The 6,000-nt window shown below is 38.8% G+C and overlaps 1 protein-coding gene across 3 annotated transcripts in view; it reads right to left on the bottom strand.

The window, feature by feature from the left end:
• The window catches only part of SLC35F1 (solute carrier family 35 member F1), a 567,357-nt gene that overhangs the window by 217,040 nt on the left and 344,317 nt on the right, over positions 1–6,000 (bottom strand). The window lies entirely within an intron of this gene.

Genomic DNA, 6,000 nt, shown 5'->3' on the forward strand with positions numbered 1-6,000 from the left:
AAGAGCTTATAAAAATGATTTTCATGAAAAATCAAAACCTGAAGAACAAGTTACAAAGAACATTTGTATAGTATTTGTATTCAGTAATGGAAACAATATTTCTTTCCAAGATCTCGATATAAAACAGTTGATCCTTTTTAGTGGTTGCTTTGGTTATTGATCTCCTTTCTTATTATAGATCTCTGGGTCTGGCTTGAAAGAGGAACACAAAAGAATCAGAGTGACTGGTTTAATCTCTGCAAACTTAATCAGGCATTCTGAACTCAAGCATCAACCTCCCTGGCATTCAATACTTCAGGGGGTGGGGTGAGAAAGTGCCTTTAAAATGGAAAGAGGAATAAATGGGAAGGAGGAGAGAAAGAGGGGAGGAGAAGAGGAAGACAATAAAGGGGAAACATGGGAGGAGCATTTTGGAACATTTCTCATAGAAAACTGGTCACTAGCTATGGCCATCCAAGAAACAAAAGTAAGTGTGGCCTTTTAAATTTGCCAAAACAAGTTAACAAAGAACAGCATTGAATGTACTGTATTTGGAGTCATGAGGGAAAAGGGAATGAACACTTCTTATGTTTAGCACTTCCTATATGCCAGGTACAATTTAAATCTCATTTGATAAAACCCAGTCTACAACTGGGTTTAAGTCTCAGCTTTTCTACTTACTCTACCTGTGACCTTGTCCAGGTAAATTTACCTGAAATCTGCTTTTGACATTTGTAAAATGAAGAAGCTGGACTAGATCAGGGTTGGCCAAACTATGGCCTGAGGGCAAAATTCAGCTCTCTACCTATTTTTTTTTGTTTAAAAAATATAAAAACTACATAAGTCACAGTTTGCTGACTAGATGATTAATGAGGTTGTTTCTAACTCTAAACCTTATTCTGCTTTAATTAGTAAATGTCTGCTGCTCATTTTTGCCTTCACCTAGAGAGACGACAAATCTATACTTTCTCTATATAAATCAAATAAATACTTTCTCTATATGAAACAGGTTTTATGCATGCATAAATATGTATGCTATATATCTACAGAAACAAGACTGTATTGGAAATTAACTGAATCATTTCACTTTAAAAAAATGTATGTGTTTATGAGAATCACCTAGGAGATTTCTGCACTGTGATATTTTTAATTACTGTTATCAAATACTTAAAGGAAAGCTCTGAATATCTGTTTCATTCTGAATAAGAAACTTAGCCAAGTCATAGTTGAGTTGTTTTTTTTGGGGGGGGGGCTTTTTTTTTGGAGGAGGGAAGGTAGGGCAATTGGGGTTAAGTGACTTGCCCAAAAGGTCACATGGCTAGTAAGTGTTAACTGTCTAAGGCTGGATTTGAACTCAGGTCTTCCTGACTCCAGGGCTGGTGCTCTATTCACTGTGCCACCTAGCCACCCCCTCATAGTTGGTTTTAAAAGCTTCCTCTTTCCACATCACTAATAAAGCACAATCTTCCTCAAAAAGCTTCAGTGGCTCGCTATTGCCTCTAGGGTTGGCATTTAAAGCCCTTCAGAATCTGGCTCCAGCTTACCTTTCTGGGCTTATTGTACATCCTATGTTTTAGTCAATCAATCAATAAACATTTATTAAGCATCTACTATGTGCCAAGCTCTGTGCTAAGTGCTGGAGGCACAAAAAAGGCAAAAAGTAGTCCTTGCCCTCAAAGAGCATAAAATCTAATGGGAGAGACAACATGAAAACACATATATGCAAAACAGGCTATATGTATATATATGTGTGTGTGTGTGTGTGTGTGTGTGTGTGTATTTATAACAAGGATAAATGGGAAATAATTAACAGAGGGAAAGCACATAAATTAATATCAGTTGGAGAAGGTTTCCTGTAGAAGGTGAGATTTTAATTGGGACTTAAAGGAAACCAGGGAGGTTAGTAGTCAGAGTGTAGGAGGGAGAGCTTTCTAGACATGAGGTTCAAATTGGTCTACCTGCTGTTCTGTATTCTGTATTCATGACATTCCATGCTCTGCCAACATACCTTTACATAGCCCATAGCCTTATGCCTGACTGCTATTGGTCCTTACCCCTGCCTCTTGGAAGTCCTTGCTCCTTTCAAGGGTCAGCTGAAAGTACCCCCATGCCCTTACAAGAAGTCTTACCAGATTACTTTGTATTTACTTTGTATACATTTCATATTTATTTATGAGAATACACATTCCTCCTTTCCCAGGAAAATGGAAGCTCTCTGAGGACAGGGAATGCTTTATCTTTGTCTTTATAGCTTCTATGTCTAATACAGTTGCTTGCACAGAGTAGGTGGTTAATAATTTTTTACTGAATGAATGTGGTCCCAAGCCCTGTTCATTCTCCCCTTTTGTTCATGATATTTCCATTTCTGGTGTTTTCGCACTTTTAGATTCAGCTAGGAACTCTCCCTTGCCCCACCCCAAGAATTCCAAGGGAAAAATAATCACTACTGAAGTCTATTTATGAGAAATTATTTAGGCTTATCCCAGAGTTGGAAACTTCAGTTAATGAACTACGTCGTTAGCAGAGAGAAAAAGTCTATTGAAGTTAATGCTTAATTGAACTTCATCCAAATTATCATACTTTCTCCAAACTGCAACATGGGCCTCATCTTGCTCTTCTTATGGAGAAACATAACACAGTTCCTTTCTGAAATTGATGCTTTTTCTGGATAGCTATATTCATCCAGTGTTTCTTCATGTGCTGCCAGCTAGGACTCTTGGAGTTATAAACCCATCTGGAGATAATCTGAGCCAACACGGCATTAGCCCCTAGCAAAAGGAGGACCAGACACAAAACTTTTAAGGTAGGAAACTCAGAGCAGATTATTGGTGGCAAAGAACCAGTCTTGATGGAATGTCAACAGTAGAAGGAACAAAGCACCAGTATGAAATTGGGCTGGAGACAAATGAATGCCCGTGCAAGATGTATTTGGTAGATGTTTAACCTTTGAGTTAAAATTTTGGTAAGAATTCATAGAACATCTCTTTATCACCACTTGGATCCTTCTTACATTACAACTTGCTGTAAACACATACACTTTAGAAAAGTGAAATGATTAGATTTGAAGTTTTGTCTTATTTATAACTCCATTAAATGTATATTTACATACATTTATATATAATATAAAACAACATGAAATTATAAAAATAAAATATATAATATATTCATACGACATTTATCTATATAGAATATATATAGAACACATATATCTATGTTTATTCTCCTGACTCTGTCCATCCACCTATTTATCTATTATTCTTGTCCATCTGTCCCTCCATCCACCCATCCACCCATCCATCCATCCATCCATCCACACATCCATCCAGCTGTCTAATCACATTACACAGATTATATATACCGTGTTTCCCCTATAATAAGACCTATCCCGAAAATAAGCCCTCCCCTTACTGTGTAAGATTCCTCTAAAATAAGCCACCCCCCGAAAATAAGCCCTATTGAGATTGCTACTGTAGTGAAGGTGATCCCCTGCGCTACACGCTACATTACGGTACCCTCTGTATGCACCGTTCCCCCCCACCCCCCGGGTGAAACGCACGCCGCGCTCCGAGCTGCATCCAATTAGAGCTGCAGCAGTGAGCGCATCATCCTGTTCTTCCCCAGTGATTTGCTTATTGAATAAAGGTACATTTTTTTGTTCACATTTACCTGTTTATTAAAATTGCTGTCAATGTTCATTAAAATAAGCCCTCCCCTGAAAATAAGCCCTCTGGTGTTTTTCTGTCCAAAAAAATAATAAGACAGTGTCTTATTATAAGGGAAACATGGTAGAAATTGGAAGCAGAGAATTTCAAGGATGCTTGCACTGGTGCTATAGCCACCTCTGAATAATGTGGAAAACATGAAGCCATAAAGGCGTTCAGACTTGGAGAGTTTGGGAGGGGATAAAAATTAAACAATTTAAATTCAACAAAGATTTGTTAATTATTGGACAGGTACATGGCACCAGGGACCCAGAGATTCAAGAATGCTGCAGTCACTGCTCTCAAGAAATTTACTCTCTCTTTGAGGATATGGGGTAGGATATGTACTAAGATAAGTCTAATACAGGGAGGAGTGTGATGAGAGTAAAGGAGAGAACCTGACAAAGGCACTAGGAACATTTTAGGAGGGAAGGGAGGAAAAGGGAAGACTTTACTGAGGAGGATTCTGAAAGGGAGAGATATGGGGGAGTATACTGAAGGTGTGAAGAAAGTGGATAAGAAAGGAGGGCATAACTTCAAAAGGCAGAAGCCTGTAGGTTAAATTCAAGGAGCATCTAGTTGTACAATATTGGATGGAACACAGAGTATATGAAGGAACACAATATGAAGAAAGACTGGAAAGCTGAGTGGAGCCAAACTTAGGCAATTATGTGGCTTAGAGCACAGTGTTGGACTAGAGTCAAGAAGGGGTGAGTTCATATCTTGCCTCAGACATTTTATTTTCTTTTTTTTTTAAAGCAATCAGGGTTAAGTAACCTGCTCAAGGTTACAGGGCCAGTTATTTTTGTGTGGGTGCTGAGTATCTGATGCCAGAACCAATCCCAGGTCTCCTGACTCTGGGGCCAGTGCTCTTACTCACTGTGCCACCTGGCCACCCCTAAGCAATTGGGGTTAAGTAACTTGCATAAGGTTACACAGCCAGTTATTTTGTGTGGGTGTTAAGTATCTGAGCCCGGAACTGATCCCAGGTCTGCCACCTGGCCACCCTGCCTCAGACATTTTCTAACTGTGTAACCTTGAAAAAAGCACTTAATCTTTCTCTCTCTCAGTTTAATATTTTAGCAACAACCTAGTTGTTTGGTTGTTCGTGCTTTGTTTCAAAGAGGACCAATGACATTATAGGATGATGTTTTAAGTTGTGCGTGAATTGGACTGAAATGAGTCAGAGTCTCACAGAGTTGTCAACCTCATTCTCTCTTCCAGAGTCATCAAAGTCTAGTGGCAAGACAAAAGTGAGGAAAGTGGTGATGGCCCAGGATGCAATGGATGACCTCAGAGTCTTTGAGGTCTGACCAAGCTCTAAGTACTCCATAGCACCTGCTTTAGCTGCCTTCATGGCCACTGGAATAAATTGTTCTCATTTGCCCATTTCAACAGGGAAAGTCTTCACATACCTGGGGTAGATATCCCCCTAACTCACCAATGGGTTTGAGGTCTGTCAGTTACCCTCAAACTTGTTGAGCCCATCTGCTAAGATGGTTTTACCATGGTATGACCACTATGCATGTTATAGCTTCTTGTAGACACAGGTAAGAGTTGCGTGAAGGTGGATGTCAAAGGTAGATGAGCAGTCCTGAAAAGGACTCAGAAGCTGTCACACTAGAGGGCATTAGTCATTGCTAAACACCCCATACACCCTATGGTATGTGGTAGAGGAAACTGCCATAGTCTAGATGAAAGGTGATAAAGGCCTGAAATAGAGAGCTGGCCAGGTGGACAGGGAAGAGGGAACAGATGGAAGAGATGTCGCTGAGAGAGAATTTGATTAAATGTTTATACAGGATTCTCCACCATGCTTTCCTTCATAGAAAACTAAATAATTTCCCCCTCTTCACAGTTCTTTATGCTTACATCAAGTGATTTTAAACCATTTGCATTTTTCTCTCTTCATTTGATGTAACCAAGCTATACATACTTCATTTCTTTACTCTTCTCTTAACAGCAAAGCTCTAATTTATCCTTAATCATTTTTATTTCTACTTATTAACTTCCTTCAGTCTCCTCTTTTGTAGAGAATTTAAAGCTGAATGTAGGAGGTGGTTCCAATGAGAGGTGATAATAATGAAAAAGCCAACCGCAATGACTAATACAACCAATGTTGATTTTTTTTAAAGCAAAATAAAAGTAAGACTCTCCACTAGCAAGGATTTTTTTTCCTTAAAAAAAAAACCCACAATAAAATTGGATTTCAGAGGCTACTCAAATACTTATTTTGCATAAGGCAGAATTTGGTATTCTTGAACCATAATAATTAAATATATTAGGCCCAAAACCACTTACACAGATATATATATATATA

This window comes from Petaurus breviceps, unplaced genomic scaffold, assembly GCF_028583685.1.
Source record: "Petaurus breviceps papuanus isolate PSGF00001 unplaced genomic scaffold, PetGlider_PUasm1.0 90977, whole genome shotgun sequence".
NCBI classification, from domain to species: Eukaryota; Metazoa; Chordata; class Mammalia; order Diprotodontia; family Petauridae; genus Petaurus; species Petaurus breviceps.